At 42.9% G+C, this 17,037-nt stretch overlaps 2 protein-coding genes across 3 annotated transcripts in view; both read left to right on the top strand.

Moving 5' to 3' along the window:
• LDLRAD3 (low density lipoprotein receptor class A domain containing 3) overlaps window positions 1-17,037 on the top strand; it is a 282,869-nt gene that overhangs the window by 160,884 nt on the left and 104,948 nt on the right. The gene's annotated exons all lie outside the window — the stretch shown is intronic.
• Window positions 6,911-17,037, top strand: part of PRR5L (proline rich 5 like) — a 41,599-nt gene continuing 31,472 nt past the window's right edge. The window contains exon 1 of one of the 2 annotated variants that reach the window (XM_065754975.1): window positions 6,911-6,987. The gene's annotated coding sequence lies outside the window, so the exon portion shown is untranslated. Of the gene's footprint in view, window positions 6,988-7,387; window positions 7,510-17,037 lie in introns of those variants that run through there. The other variant, XM_065754974.1, reaches the window with a different exon arrangement.

Here is a 17,037-nt window from a genome sequence, read left to right as displayed (position 1 = left end):
TAATGTAGTATAGCTTTATTCATGTCTGATTAAAGGTATTAGTTCCACAGTTCAGGACTGTGCCTTTTCTTAGCCGTGTCTTTGCCAGATGATCCTTCTTTTGCAGAGAGAGGGTGTGAGAAAAGGCATGCTCAGGGCATGATATACTTGGCATTGTTGAGTGATAATCCAGAATTACTAATTGGCATGTTTTTGCCATTTTGATTTCACGTTTCAGCAAGTGTGAAAATGATGGGGAAGGGAGGGAGGCTATTGTGTTGAATTTTTTCAGGTAGTAAAGCCTGAGTGCTGGCCTTGTATCTGCTCTAGTGAGTTAGCAGCATACACACAAAAAAAACTTGGGTTTCCTATATGAATGACTGAAATTCCAGTCTTGCCTGGCACAAGAGTAAGTTTCACATAAAGAACAGTCTCTGTGGAGAGTTTTTGAAAATAAATCAAGAACCTGAGAGACCGAGAAAAATTCTGAGAATTGGAGATGGGACAAACCACATTCCCCTGCTTCATACTGGCACATTTGGATATGACTCTCATCCACAAAATATACAATCCTAGACAGATTCCACAGCTGATATTCAAACACCCATGTAAGCTCTCCATGGCAAAGCATGTCTGCACACACAGCCATTTGGCCTCTTCACAGCATTGCTCATAAGCAATGTGAATACATACATACAGGGTTCTTTAGTTAAATACATTTATACTGGCCATCGTGAGCTGACTTCTGTAAGCGCACAGGCCCTTCTTGCTCATAAAATGTGATCACATACAGACCACACCTTTATTTAGGCAATATAGCACTTTAATCATCTTATATCTTTTCCTTACAAATACTGTCTATCTCAGCTACACTAGCATAGTTTACGGCACATTTGTGCCCCATAGATTTATCTCATAACAATACATAATTTAGGATGAAGGGTATCTGATGTATCTGATAAATGGAGAAATAATCCTTGGAGCTGCCCTTCACTTTACTATCCATTTAGCTTTCACAATCCATGCATATTCTGAGTATTTGCATCTTACTCAGCGTATCTTTCAAATCCCTCTCTGGGCACCAAACCTTCTCAGCCTTCTCTAGTTCAAGCTTACAATATTATCACTTCTTTTCCACTCTGAGCCATTGCTAGTGCAACTCATGATTTCTCCTTGGCCTCTGACTAAACCATTTTTTGTGCCAGTCAGCTCAGGAGGTGAATGTGTCCTGCTGTGCCTACACAGATCGTCAAATTCAGCTGGCTCCAAGGACTACATAAAACCATGTTGAATAGGTTGAGACATTGGAAGAAGAAAACCTGTGTTTCTCACTGAGTTCTCCCCACAGTAGTGGCTTTCACCACATCAGAATGCTTCTGTCTCAGCCATTTTGTACCCTTAGAATGTAACGTGGCCAGCAAGTAAGATGTGGGAAGTAAAAAAAAAAAAAAAAGCAAATGAAAAACCAAGGGATGAATCACAGCAAGATGTGTTGAATAGAGAAAGACATCTTAGAAGCCTCTTGTAACTAGAACTCTGCAGTTTGACATCCATTTACCAAGAAGAGTCATCTAACACCTACTGATTCACTTGTTTTGCTGTAAGAAAAATCCCTTATACCACATGCCTTATCCCACGTGCCTGCTTTTTTGGGTGTGCAGCTTTGATAGAGAACGTAACCTAAAGTTGTTGCCAGCAGACAGCTGATACCTTAAATATCAGACTTCTTCGCAGCTGGTAGCTGAGCCATTGGTCACCTTGCCAAAATTACCACTGCAGTGACCTGTATACTGGCACAGCCCACAGATTGTAAATGAAGTGAGAAGCTGAGGCACTGATATTTGTAGCCATGTTCTGTGTGGCTATGAGGGAAGACCTGTAGCATTTTTTAAAGCTGGAGGAAGAAGTATCACAGTAATTTTGACATGAGGTGACAAGTCAGGCTAAGATGTATTGTTCTGTGGATAAGTAAGGAAACTATTTGGAAGAAGCCACTCAGAGTATCTGGAAAGTTAAAGCATTGACTGAATATGAGGACCAAGAGAAAGAAAGGTCTGAGTTAAAGAAGAAGAGCCATATCTTACATATATTACACTATAAAATGGAAAAAAAAAGAAGAGCTAAGACTGGAGTAGAGAATATAAACAGGCATTGGTAATTTATTTCTTGTGTGTGTTTTAAATTATCTGGGGACAAGATGAAGAAGATGAGTGACCAAAACAAAAAACCCTCCCTCAAGAAGATAGAATGACAAGGCAAAAAGGAGGTAGAAGAACACAAAGGACAAAAGGATTTTGCAAGAAAACAGCCTTGTGTTTCAAAAATGGATGGCATGTCAAAGATGATGGGAAATGAACTGAGGATTGACCAAAAGGTATTTAGAAAATGTGGCATACCACTCTGAGGTCTAGTGTATAGAAACTAGCTTGGAGAGGGTTTCAGATGGATGTTTAGGATTCTAAGTAATTAATTTCAACATTCCGTTTACTGACCTTGGGGATGAAAGCCAGGAGGGAGATAGAGCAGATAGAGATGCTAGAGAGACGAAGTCAAGAGTGGGATGAGAAAAATTAAAGCAAGATAATGGGAGGAAGGGTTTATTGTGCTTTCTTACCCCCTTTGGAAATCTGTATTATGGTTCCTAGCAGAGGTCTGTGTAAAGAAGGCTGGTTGTCACTGCTTTTGCTTGACTAAAGAAGGCTGGTTGCTGTTGCTTTTGCCTGGCAATGATTTGGGACTGTAAAGCATCACACACAAACATACTTCAGTTCTTTTCTTCATTTAGATCTTCTCTCCCGGAGGGAGAGAGTTTGTTTGTCTTCTCCTCAGTGGTTTGCCACTGACGTGACAAACAGCACTCAATGCTGGAGAAACACAAGCGTTAGAAACACAGAAATTGGAGATGGAAAATTCCACTGTAAAAGATCAACTAGCCCACTGTGCTTGGTAAGCCAAGGCATAAACAATAGCATTGGGCTAACTTAAAATACCACAAAGAAGTGCTCCTGAGCAACTTCTCTAGCAGGTAATGGATCTTATTGCCAAATCACAGTAATAGTTCTCATCCTAATCTTTTCCAGCTCATTTCATCCTGTTTTCTCCTTCACAAGGATCGTGCTCTCACTTTTGCAAACCTCAGTTATTCCACTCTCGTGTTGCCTTATCCCGATTCTAATTTTTGCAGCTTCGCACCTTGTACCTCACACACAGCACAAGCTGTACTCAGCTCTTTCAGTTCATATGACAGTGTCTCTAAGTCAGTGCATACAACATATACTTTTTTTAAAGTGAATTCCTTTACATTTGCTGATGTCTTTCTGAAGAGTGTTTTCAGGCCAGAACACACCATTCTGTTGGGGTATACAGGAACCGTTAGGCCATGGCCTGAACCAGTGATGGAGCACCTGGTGAAGGGGCGTAGCCAGCCTTGGAAGCACAGGTGCAAATAATTCACTAGTGTGATTGGAAGGGTCCACCTGTGCTGCTCAGGGTCCACCTCTCCCTAACCTCATTTAAGGTCTGGCAGCCAAAAGGGAAGCATTTCAACTTGGAGATTGCCTCCTTTAGGAGCTTTTGTGAGTCCTGATCCTTGGAGAGGGGGTAAGCTATTCATTCTTTATTACCAAATTGTGACCGCTGCCTTTCTCGGGTGATCTAGAAGTGGTTAAAGGCAAACAGTTGTATGCTCTGCTTCCTATCCCTGTGTGAGGTTGTGCTACATTACCACTGACTGAGGTCCTTGTTATAATTCCTGCTTAGGAAGTATATACTCTCTGATTGTATTTGTTCCTGCCAGTCTGCCCATCATTTCATCTTACAGACATATGTAATTTACTGACTGTTGTCCTGATTTTTTAGTTGCCTTCAGCATTACAGCTTCTGAGAATCCTCCTTCTGAATGAATAGCTTTGATTTGAATTATTTCCCTCTGAATTTAAAATATCCCCTTTATTTTTATTTTTTTCCCCTGCGGAATTGCATGGTTTCCTGAACCTTGTTTGTGCCAGAGCTTTGATTTGTAAAACTAATGAAGAAGTTCTCTCAACCCCACAGCTTGGAGACGTTTCCCTCCCTTTCCCTTCTCAAGCCTGAAATCATAATGTGAATGTTCACATAAATGCAAAAAAAAAAAAAAATCTTTGCAGGAATTGTTTAAGCTTTGTAGCAGCTCGAATACTCGGAGTTCTCTCTTTACAGCCTGACAAGAAAGCTGAAAGAAATTGCTGAGCAACTTCTGCAGTGTCTGAGCTAGGATAGCAGGTTACAGTTCACAGCTTATTCACAGCTTATTCCCAGCCATCTGCCCCACGCTCTTAGTTAACCTCAAGTGTAGCTACTCCCTAACCCTTTTCTATTAAGGCCATCCACTTAAACCAAAGTCAGTTTCTTATTTTACTTTTTTACTCCTTGATTGTGTGCGCTCTCTTTCTTTTGCTCGTTTGACAACCAGCAAATCTGTGCTATCCCAGCAGATGGAAAGGGAGAGAGATCTTTGGACAGAATAAGAACAAACTGAAAGATGGTGACTGCTTAACATGGTTCAGCTGCAGTCCTCAGCCCTTTGAAAATTAGTGCTAGAATTAGGAGTGCTGTTCAGATGTTGTGGTTCTCTTCATTGCTCTGCTAGACCACACTATGTTTTTAGGGTTGTTTTTTCTCAGAACTCATTTCTGAGAAGCATATGATGCTGACGACCTGTCAGATCACACATACAAAGCAAAGGCTATATGCCATGGATTCTTCCCATCATCAAGTACATTATAAGGCAAGCCAATTAAAGGTCACATTTGTTAGTCACAACTTTTGTGGTTTGGCTCTTAGTGAGCAGCAGGCTATGTGAGAGCAGGACGTGTATGTGCTCAAAGCTGTCTTGCTGTCAAGTGCTGCAGAGAGGATGTGTGGTGTCAAAGCAGAGTGTCAGAAACAAAATTAAAGTGGTAGTTATTATGTATCTGTTAAATATAAGCATTTGTAGCAGCATCTTTGATGATGCCAATGTGCTTGCTTCTCAGTTCTTTAAGACAACGCTGCTTGAGTTGAACAAGGCCAAAGACAATTTCTTGCACGCAAAGCTAACAGTGGTCTATAGCGCTTGTTGGCTGCGTTGCTGAAAACAGACACTTGTAAATTATCACTTGTCTGGTTTCTAAAGAAAGTCCTGTGCTTCCCACGTTCTTTCCTTCTTGGTGATCTCACTAAAGCTAAAAGTAAAAATGGAGCTGCTGAAGGGCATTTTCCTCATTTATCAGTCTAACAGATAAGCCTTCTTGTTAGATATTTCTAACTGCTATGCTGTCATACTCGGGTAAGCTTCAGGGTAGAATTTACCTAGCTGTAGATGTTAGGTGTGTTGTTTAGGGCAGTGTTTTGTAATGAGCTGAGGCATACAGACATCTCCAGAGGGTAATTTCTCCTAATGTAACACAGCTGTCTGACCCAGGTGAGATGAATTAGCTCTGAACATGCCTCACTCCCCACCAAAGAAGCACAAAGTATGTTGATTAGGAGAGGTTTTGTATGCTCTTGTATAACCAGAGTTAGGTAAGATGAAATTCCACTGGAAGACTTTCATCTTCCTCTTGTGGTCTGATGTTTCTATTTTGTCTTTCTTTTCAGTCCTTGCTATGTATTCGGTCTTCCCTGTACCTACTCTCCCGTGTAAGATAACTGAGGCCTTCACTGTCAATAACAAGGATGCTCTCCTTTCCACAAAGCTCTTTCCTAAAGATGCAGTTACAGAGGGACCCACTTTCTTCCCAATACAGTGGTAGCAAATCTCTTCAACTCCTTCCTCCATCTTCTCCCCTAAGTCATCCAGCCATGAAGTGAGATGGATGTAGGAAGTCTGTGTTGTGGGAAATGTCTTGAATTTGAGAACCACAGGTCTGGTGAGCAGCTTTCCTCTCCTAAAGCTCAGATTATGGACCTCTACACGTTTGGGTGTCTGTCTCACACCTGACTCATTCTCAGGTTTTGATTAATAACCACATGAGCTTAAATCTGAGAAAAGATAATGGCTCCTGTGCTTTTGTTGTTGTTGATTTGTTTGTTTTATACTGAATGTGGAATTTGTTATGTTCATGTAGTGTTAAAAGCTGAGATCCTCTCTGTGGTCTGTAGTGATTTGACCTGAATACTTACTCCACCCAAAATTTCCCTGTTTTTTTTTTCTTGTCATGTTTCTCTCAGAGCACAGCACTGACCAGGTACAACAGGTCACTATTTGCTTTATGTATAGCCTTCTTGGAATCTTTTGCTGCCTTGTGAAGAATGTTTCAAGCATGATAAACTGCAGCCTTGCTTTCCTGGTTTCATAGCATCTTTAATTTCCTGACTAGATTGTGAACCATAGGTTGGAGACCACTGCTCCAACCCTGCTTCTGCAGCATTGTCCCTGAGCAAGTGTTAGCTTGAAAAGCAGATGCAGAGTGAGTGACAATGTGTGCTTTCAATGATTAGTAGGCTTGGAGAGGCGTTGTTTTATACATCTAGATTTGGAAAAGAAGAAACAGAGCCACATGCAGCAAGTGATGTCCTCTGAGCTTGCTAGGGCCAACTCCAGCACAGCTCAGTGTCAGAGGATTCAACACAGCACTTGCAGGGCAGCAGTAGCTTTACTGATGTTATGACCAGACTCGACTCGGTTGTATGGTTACAATTTCTCTTAAGAACCGGTGCTTTGGGTTACCGGGCACCAGCAGTCCTGTGTGCTAATGAACTTGTAGAATTCTCTTAAGCACACAGAGCAAATGGCTTTGTTTTACTGATGTAGATGTCTCCTTCCCATGCTCTGATATCTCAGCTCCTTCAGTGGAGCTTCAAGTAGCTCTCCACACGTTGGCGTGACTGCATGATAGTACTCATACATGTGATGTGACTGATTACAACTAATTGTGGCTTTTTAATCTCTTGAAGGTTTCAGCAGCATCCTGTCCGATACTTGCAGCAGAAAGTGACAGCTGAACACCGCACGGGGCTGCGGCTGCCGGAGCGTCCTTGAACCGTAAGGTGAACGTGGAACCCGCGCCGCGCGTTTATGGCCGCGAGGAGCAGTCCGTGTAACGCGGTGCCAAAGAGGGCTCCGCACACCGACTCGGGCTGGTGACAGCCGGGCTGGGGCCGGTCGCAGCCGCAGCATCCTCGGCCCGTCGGGGTCAAAGGTCTCCGAGCCCTTCTATCGCATCCCTTCGTTTCCCTTTCTCTGTCGGTCGGAGGGGTTTACTCATTCTGACCCACCGAACCGAGGCGGCGTTGGTTCCCGGGGGGAGCGGCGCCCGCAGCCCCGGGTTAGCTCGGCCCGGCCGCCTTTGTCTGCGCTGGGAGGAGCCAGCGAAAGGCAGATCGTAAAAAATAAGGGCTGGCCGAGAGCCAGGAAGTGTGGAATCCTGGCCGGGTGGTGGCAAATTTCGCCAGATCGCGGCCGGAGGCAGCGCGTCCTTCAGCCCGCGGAGGGGCGGCGGAGGGAGAGGAGCGGAGCGGCGGGCGCAGCGCGGCGGCGTTCGCTGCCGCCCTCCCCGCAGAGCGGCGGTGGTGAGTGCGAGGGGAGAGCCGGGGAGGGGGCTGCGCCGGCCGGGAGTGGGGCTGGTGCGGGAGCTGCGGCCGCGGGGATGTGCCCGGGGCGGCCCGCGGAAGGCACGGGGGTTGAGCCCTCGCCCATCCGCGGCAAAGCGCCGGCATAGTTTTCCATTTGAAAATATTAAAAATAGACCCTCTGGTTCCACAGTGCCGCCGAGTGAGTCATTTCCAAACCAAATGTGTCCGCCTAACCCTTCCCCCCAGGAGACACAATAATTCTGAAACCGAGGGTGAAGGGAAGGAGGCTTTTTCCCTCCGCTAAACAGATCGAATTAACTCGTAGCTGCTGCGAGTGGAGACAAAAGCCTCAAGGAGCGGGCAGTCTGCTTAAAGCAGCGCGGTGCAGCCCCATCCCTTTCTTTCCTCGCCCTGCGGTGATGCCACTCGCGTTCCCCTGAAAGGCGCCGGGAGCCTCCCTGCCCCCGGCCCGCTCACGGCCGCGTGGACAAACCTCACTGTTTTGTTCCTTCAGCTGTCAAACCCGTCCCCTGTCACCTCTGTGGGACGTCAGACACGGCCATGGGTCATGCTAGCAGTGACCGACATTGCTCCTGACTGCCTATGCTGTGAAGCACAGCCTAAAACGTGGTTATTTTTCTCTGCCTTTCCCGGTCATATGATGATTTGTTCATGCAAGTGGGCTGTCTTGAGCAGAGGGACTTCTTGTTTGTCAGCAATAAGTGCTGAGCATATTTATAGGTGATGCTGCAATTCTGTGCTACTGAAGGTTTCAGTTATGCAGAGCTCTCAGCTACCTGGATCCATGTCTGAGAGCTGTTTATGTATTTAGTTTGATGCTGTATGTACATGTACGTATCCATGCCTCCTATTTCACAGTGAGGCAGCATGCCTTAGATACAGAAGCTGATGTGTAGGCTGTGCTGTTTTTCTTCTAAAACAGAAGCCACAGTCCCGTCCAACTGTGAAGCAGTCCCTAACATTGTAGATGGACCAGCAGAGACAAGACCTGACAAACTGCCTATCTTTACTCTCAGCTAGGTGCTTCCTAATGTTAAGTCCTGCTCTTTGACCCCTAGGAAGAACTGAGTTAGCACTCTGGCAACAAAAATGACCTATAGTTGAAAATATGTGCAGTAAGTTATGCCAGCTATTTTACAGCCACGTGAAGGATGTGAGGTTTCAGGGTAAGATCTATATGGTAGCGAACCAAATCTAAGCTGCTTCTGAATTGCTAAGTAGAGAACTGTGATGTAAAAGCACTTGTGTTCTCTTTTTGCTGTTTAGATTCAGTTTCTTCTATTAATGCTATTTGTTTATTTGACAGTCAGGAGAGATGATTATGATTTATTGACTTGTCACATAGGGTGCAGGGTACTCAGACATTCCTGTGGTCTGTAGTGTTTCTTTTAGCTGTAATGTGTGGAAGATTCGTCCACTTAAAAGTGCCATCAAACTGGGGTAAAAAAAAGTAAATATGAATCTTTTGTGTTCCAGAACACAAGGAAAAGAAGACAGCATCCCATGTACATGAGAACTTTGCTGTAACCAAAGGCAGTGTACCCTCATTAAACATGCTTCATAGTCAGTGTGCAGCATTCTTGCTAAGTTTTTAGTGCCATAGGCTTTTATAACATCCTGAAGGGAGGAACACACTTGAACTTAGCTTCAAAACTAGCTGCTTTTTGGTGTAACTCAGAAGAAGCTTTTCTGAAGGTACCCTATACTGTAGTTGTCTCTGATGGGGCTGTCCTGAATCTGTCAGAATCTGTCCATTTGCTGCCAAATTGCACTTGGACCTACACCAATGGTACCTGCTTGTTTGCAGTGCAGGAGATGGGCAGGGATGTTCAAGCAGACAGTCCCATGTAGGGCTGTTATTTTCTGTGTCACTTTAGCAGCACAGTTTCCTTTTGGTAGTTTTACAGCAGACTTCAGGTGACAATTCAGTTACATACTGCGTTTGTCTTCAGCTTTTAAAATTATCTGTTTAGATACTTAGATAATTTTATCTGTAATTATTTTCTTGCAGTATATTTATGGACTGTCTGATATCAGCTCAGAATCTGATAAGACTTCCAAGATTCTCTTTCAAAGCTCAGCTGGAACACAGGTAACATCTACTGACCCCTCACTTCCTTTTGGAAGAACTTTAATTCCTTGGATCTCTAGCAGTGACAGACACAGAACAGGTGTGATATTTCTCATTTTAAGTGAGAACTTAATGTAGGTAGCTTCCATTCCTTACAGAAGGAATGGAGGTCTGAGACTTGAATACATCACGGAAGCTTGGAAGTAGCAAGAAAATAAGTGTATCTTTTAAACTATCTCAATGTGTTCAGTTTTCTTACATAACTTTTCCAGGCTGCTGTAGGTTTTTTTTTTCTTCCCTCTCCCATAATGTATGGCCTTTTGTCCTCACTGTTTCTGCTGGTGTGAATTCATGCATAAATATACATTAAGTATGTGCTGGGCTCCAGAGCTTATTCAGTAGGGCATAACAACCTGTTCTTGCTCTGTGAGGTAGAGCAAGTGTATCTCAGAGGATGGAAGATAGTGTTGAAGGCTTTAGCAAACACCCTGTGATACTGGAGGTGGCTGAGGCTGGGCTGCAGTGTGAATCGGGCTGCTTAACTGCCATGTTTTGTAGCCCTAGGGTTAAAAGTAGGGAGTGTATTTCTGTTTTTAATAATAACAATAGGAAATGTGAAAACAAGAGGGGAAAAAAAAGAAGGAAAATATATGATGTGTGGTAAAACACAAAGGTGACAGGTTGTCCTTCTACCTGTAAGTAGCTCCTAAAGTCATTGCAGTTGCTGAAATCTTTTTGGTCTTGAAGAGGTGTATACTGCCTGCTTTCTGATTAATGTTTCTAGATAAGTAACCATGTCATTATGCTCAGGTTGATACCACTTTTTGCTTCTGAATCTGCATTCTTCCTCCATGTTCCATCTTTTTAAAACACGTGGCATTCATCTTGGTGTCTAAAAGCATTTCTGTGGTTCTCCTTTATCTGTTCTCCTTTATAATGTCAAGAATTAGTGAATTTCACTGCTCTTGACCAAGGAAGGAAAAGCCAGGAAGGATAAAGTTTCTCTGAGCTTTGTGAAAACATTTCAAGACCTTGTGCTGGAAGAAGGGCTCTGGGGAGAGTTATCCCCTCTTGCACATGTGGAACCCAGAGGGAGTGTTTTAGTTCTGCTGCTCATGTAACTACTGAAAGTGAACAGTTTATTTGTTGAGTAGCTACATTTTTAATTTTTTTTTCCCCACACAGCTTCTCCATATGCTAAGCAAAACTCCTCTGATCTTTGTGGACTGCTCAATGTACTTTGTAACGTGTTTTGAAAGAGTTAACACAAGTATTTCCTGAGTTTTGTAGCAGATGCTACTGGGGAGTTATTGGAAACAGGTTGAAGCTGCAAAAAGTTCAGTTCGTGTGTTTGAAAACACATTTGTCATTTCAATCTTAAAGCCTTTTATACAGCAAAAAGTCCAATAGCTTACTCATATTGTTGTCATTTGAGTGATACATTCTTGGCTTGCTTTGCTCCAGGAGGGGTGCCCTTACTGGTGCATCTGCTAAATGCTATTCCAAACAGTGGAAGGAAATAACTATTTGTGTGTGTGTCGTCCTTTTTTCTAGTGTAGAATGTTTTTGTGCTGGGGCTTGTTCAAGTGTAGCTGTGCTCATTAAAAGACATTCTGGTAATCAGTAGAGTAGACATGGCTTGTAGACAATCAGAAGAAAATAGGCCAAAACTGATGGGGAGCTTTAGGGTCTGAGCTCCCTGGAGTACTATTTTACTATTAAATCAGTTTTGGTTTTTTTTTTTTTTTTTAGGTTGTAATAGCTTGAGTTTGTGGGGTTTATATGTAAGTATACGTAATTTTGATCTCTTTAGCTCTCATTAAGCTGTCTTGTTCTGTGTGGATACCATTTTCATACCCTGTTTTACAGGGAATTGTATTTCTATTTGTATAGACATGAATTAGTCTTCCTTCTAACATGCCACGAGCTCTAAAAGGACTGTGGTGGTCTCTGAATTACAGAGAAACATCTCATCCCATAATGGGATACTGGCAAAGGCATTTTTTTCCCCTCTCAATCTGACTATGGTTTCACTTTGAGTTTCAGGTTTACTTTAACCTCAAGAACTCAAAGCACAACTGAGTGGAAACCACTGAATTTCTTTTCAATTGCAGTGTGGCTCTGCTCCTAAAGCCAGGTTAGAGGGATCCCTCTGTGAATTTGTTTGGGATATGTAAGGAATAAAGGCAAGAAGATGTGGGTTCAGCTGGGGGAAGGAAGTATGCAGGAGTTCAGTGTATAGCTGTAATTTAGGCAATGTGAGATCTTGTTTTGGGTAGCTAAAGAATAGCAGCAAAATTGTCAGACATTTGGGTACGTACCAGAGGGTTGACATGGTATTAGGGAGGGCTCTATTCCCATAGTCTGTAGATAGTCCTTTTTTTTTCTTCTTTTTCCTAAAGTGCTTCATCTCTGTAGTTAGCATCTATCGTGTTTAATTAGGGATAGGTGAGTACTGAACACTTTCAGGTTATTTATAGGCCACAATGTTGGTGCCATCATAGCAGGAGGCCCAGCAAAATAGTTTATAAAAAAAAAAAGACATTTTTAGTGTCGCACTACCTTTGTAAAGAAGTAGTGCAACTTGATGGAATTATTTGAAAAGTTTTCTTGAAGAAGCTTAGAGGTGGTGTGTTTTTTTTTTTTTTTTTTTTTTTATGAGTAGCCTCCTGGCTTGGGAGGTGGAAGACCCGGGTGAGTCATTTTGCTGGCTATGCAGCTTCCTTTCCTCAGCCAGAAAATGGAGGTAATGGTTTTTTATATTTATTTTTTTAATTCTCCCTATTAGTAATCCTCCTAGAGCTCTTGATGAACCTTTTGCAGCCCTTTTGGGGCTGAACATGTGTGATCTGCCTTGGGGCTTTCCCATACTGAGGCATGGGTGGGCTGAAAATGTGGGGTGGGCAGGTGCCTCTGCAAAACTTGGCATTGCCTGCACTAGGGCCAGCTGGGGCTGGCAGGAGGCGTGTGGTAGGGCTGCAGGTAATATGCTTTAGCTGGCTGAAGCCCTGTGTTTGTCAGCTGACACGGAGTGCACACTGAAAGCCTGAGAAATCAACTTGTTTTCCTCTATGGGTCAATCTGGTGTGATGCTGGTGGAGCGTGTTCCTTCTTCCTGCTTGGATCCTGTTGTGGACCCTGTGGATGTGGTCTTTGATTCTGGACTGTAGCTCAAAGAGAGTTTCTGTATTGTTTTTTCTTAATACTGAGCTGGTTTTATTACTGGGATTTCAGAAGCAAGTAGCATTAATATGCAGGTAGGAAAAAAAAACTGTCCTGAAGGCTGTAACTTATATCAATGCTAATGATGAGTTTGCTATACCTAAATACTGTCCTTGCCCCCTTCCGTTTATCCTTCTGACCTGGGATGGTTCCTTAGGAAGGACTATGCACTTCCTAGTAATGTAAGCACATCTGAAGGTGTGTTGCTCCTTGTGTGAGAAGCTGCTCCTGTGATGAAGTATCTGTATTTTGCTTTGCTGTTTTGTGGATCGATCCAGAATGTGAAGACTGATGTTTAGATTCTCATTTCTCGTGTTGTGTTAGAAACTAAGACTGCTGTGTGCTAGAAACTCTGACTGTCACAAGTCAGATCTCTGAAGTTATGAAGGACTAGAAAGATGAGCAGAATAGGAAGGAATATGCCTTGAGATTAGGCCCCAGCCTGCCCTCTAACTGTTGCCCTCAGACTCTTGCTTCCAATAACCTTCAGTGTATGTATGTAAGACCTATTTCCTTTCTGGATAACAATGATCAGAAGCTCTTTTTAGTTATGGAATAACAAATGCCTTTTTCTTAAGGTCATGCTTGTTTCACACCCAAAATAATTACAAAAAATTCTGGCACATCCAGACTTGTATGTCATCAGTTGCACAGAGAGTACAAAGGAGTATAAATAGGGCAAACATATAATTCCTCATGAAGATGCTGGGTTTTCTATCACTAGAAATGTTGAAATGGCAAGACATCTCTTATACCTGGATAATCCCTCATTCTTTGATGTTTGGTGTTTCAGGCGATCTGGGAAATGTTTATTTGGATGAATGGAGCCTTCTGTGTTTGGTTGCTTTTTTTTCCCCCTTCCCTACCTTGCCATCTGGTGCAGAGTTGCTGTTTGACTTGTGGCTTTTTGGTGTGAACGTGGAGTTGCACCAGTGCAAGTTAACCTCTACAAAGCAAAAACAGCTGTAGTTTTGTTGTCCCATTGCTTGCATTGGCAGGTGATGCTCTAAACCTGGCAGAGAAGACATCAATAACCATTTTAAATAGTCTCTTCCTTTGATAGATCTTAGCTGTGGGGGGATTTGTGTTTGTTTGGTTCAGCATTACCAAGAAGATTTGTAATTTGGATAAAATGCTGCTGGCATTTTCTATAGGTTATTCTCCCTTTAATAGGGACAGAACTAAATGTGTTGCCAGATCTTGACTTTTTTCCAAATGGTCACAGGTATTTTGGTCTGCTGGAAGGAAAAAAAATATTTTTGTTAAACAGAGAAATTGTTCTAAAGTGATTTATTTTCATGGTTAACAGAAAACAAATGATAAAAATTCCTAGTTGGACAGTAATGTTTTTATGTCTGTATCTACAAGGGTTTGTTGAAAAAATTTGTCTCCTGGTTTGATTCTTCTGTTGAAAGTATTTATATTAATCTGTAAAGTGTTTACTCAGATGTGATGAATTAAGAGTGGATGAAATGATGCTGTTGTCATACTAACACACAGTCCAGCTCTACACCCCCAGTTTTGAGCACTATTATCTAGCTCTGAATTATTTGGTCATTCGAAGACCTGGGTTTTACACAGGTAGTATCTGCCTTGTTTGATACCTGGATGGCACTAATAGCTGGATTTTTGAGCTGATAAATGAGGAAATATAAGATCGGAGAAGGGGAGGAAGAGCAATAAGTGCATCTCTCCTTGACTTAAAGCAAGCTTCTTGCCAAGAAGAGAAATGTAGGGTCATTAGATGAGACAAGAGTGGGGAGTCCTCTGCAATCTGGCGAGTGACTTGAAATGCCCTGTTGCCATCTTAAGTATTTTCCCAGCAGTTGGAGCATGTGGCAGTGGGAGGCTGTCTTGCTGTGGCCCTACCTCCTGTGCTGGAGCTGAGTTGTAGCCTACAGCTCTTCATCCCTTTTATAATCAACGGTAAGAGAGAGTGAGGCTTGGTGACTGCAACCAGTGGCATCCTGCTGCCTTGCTTCTCCTTGTGGTTGATAAATAGTAGGATAGTAATCATTAGATGTAGGTTTTATTTTATAGTCTTCTAAAACAATTGAATCTTGGAAAGAGGGGATGTGAGGGAGTTTGGACTGAAGGCCTCTGGGAGAATACCTGTGTAATTCTGTATGAGTTTTCGGGGCAAACTGGAGAGGAAAATTGTTCCATGATGTATTCAGCACTTGGCACAATGCTGTTCATTCTCACCAGCTGAAATAGCCCCACAGCCACGAGGGTTTCTTCCTAACCTATATTAATGCATCTCTTTGCACAAGGATAATTACTCTCAGAAAAAGAAAGATGTAAATAAAGTTGCAGACTAGTGAATGTGTAACATGGACGTTACCAACAACAAACTGCTAGTGGAACTCTCCTGCAGAAACAAAGCAGTATTTACAAGGGTGACTTGCTCTTGGGAAAACTTTCAGTGGAAACTGGTTGCTGGGAAAGGAAAATCTACTCAGAAGGAATTGTGAAGATAGAGTACTAATGCGGCTGTTGCAGAAAAGTTATATAAGGTTGGCGTCTGGTTTGGGGGCTTTGTTTTATGTTCAGATGCATGGGATCTGCAAAACACAAATGCATTGTGCCAAAAGTGTGTTTTCCACATCCACATCTCACATTCCTTATCTCTGAAAATAGCTTAGGTAGGTTGTGGGGATGGTTCTTCTCACAGCCCTTGGTGTTTCAGTTCTGATTGCATGATAATAAGTAATACTTGAACTCTTCTGGTGGCTAGCTTGCTTTGAGAGGAAGTTTACTATGCCTGCCATCTAACAGCTGCCATTTTAGGTAAGCTAGGGGAGATTGGTATCTTTGAATCCTGAAGAAGTGAAATTCAGGCTCTGGATTTGGCCTGAAGCTGAAGATATTTTCTTAAATCCCTGATGAAAATTTAACATAAAGTTATTGTAGTACTGAAATGGGGTTGCAGACCATGAGACTGGGGAAAAATGGGGAAGAGGCTCATCTTACTTGCTCATCACAGACAAGAGCTTGTGATTATCTGTCTGAATGTCTTTAGCAAGGGTTAAGGAAAACAATGCATACATTCCCATGAGCAGAAGCAAGCATGTTCCCTTGGTAAGAAGGAAGCATTCAGGAAATTTGTCATGGGGCCCTCTGTTCTGCTGCTGTGGAATCAGCCTCATAAATCCAAAGACCAAGCCTGGGGGAGACCCTTGTGATGGCATTGTTTCACCTTTGTGCAGAATGTGCGGAAGGATATCCTGCACAAAATTTAAATATCCATATATCAAGCTACAGAAGTTGTTCTCCTTACTTACACTTAGGAACTTCAACTTTCTCCTTGCAACTTGAAACAAGTTAATACAAGTACAATGTTATAGAAGGCTTTCATCGCTGGGGATAGGATGCTGTATGCAGTTAGTGCCTGGAACAGTAGCAGGAGGATTGAAGATGCACAGGCATCTTAACCATCACTTTATAGCCCTGCTAAGTGTCTATGCCTGATCTAAAGTAACATACCTCATTATATAGCTCTGAAGAATGTCTGTTTTCTCCCAGCACAGAAACTGTTGAAATAGTGATTTGTCTTTACTGCTGGGCAAAGACAGCTGTCACTCATTCAGCTTTTCTCACTGTCAGCTTTAGGACTTCATGGTGGCAAATACTGACAGTTACTTTTTGCAACAGAAATATCCATTACACTGAGTCTGCCTCTCAGACACTTCTCAGTGTGTTATGAATGAAGTCTGCCCTTGGCTCTCCAAGGTGCCACAGCTTTTCTCCTCTGGCAGTTTCTGATGTGGTTAGAAGTGCCAATAGAGAAATTGCTAGCAAATGGGAAAAATGGGCAGTGAAGCTTGTGGAGAGTCTGGAGCACAAGCCTTATGAGGAGTGGCTGAGGGAGCTGGGATTGTTTCCTCTGGAGAAGAAGAAGCTCAAGAGTGGCCTTATTGCTTTCTTCAATTACCTGTAGAGAGGTTGTGGTGAGGTGGGAGTTGACCTCTTCTCCCACATAACTAGCAATAAGGACAAGAGGTTGCGCCCAGGGAGATTCAAGTTGTATGTTTGAAACCACTTCTCTGAAAGTGTGTTCAGGTGCTGGAATGGGCTGCCCAGGGAGGTGGTGAAGTCACTGTCCCTGGAGTTGTTCAAGAAACATTTAGATGTTGTCCCGAGGGGCAGTTTTGTGGGAGATACCAGCCATCACTGCTAGTTGGACTAGATGACCTTGGAAGTCTTTTTTC

Source organism: Cyrtonyx montezumae, unplaced genomic scaffold (assembly GCF_038088225.1).
Source record: "Cyrtonyx montezumae isolate F1298 unplaced genomic scaffold, pur_monq_1.0 scaffold_10, whole genome shotgun sequence".
NCBI classification, from domain to species: domain Eukaryota; kingdom Metazoa; phylum Chordata; class Aves; order Galliformes; family Odontophoridae; genus Cyrtonyx; species Cyrtonyx montezumae.
The sequence above is the reverse complement of the archived record's forward strand: the minus strand, read 5'-3'. Positions and strand labels throughout refer to the sequence as shown.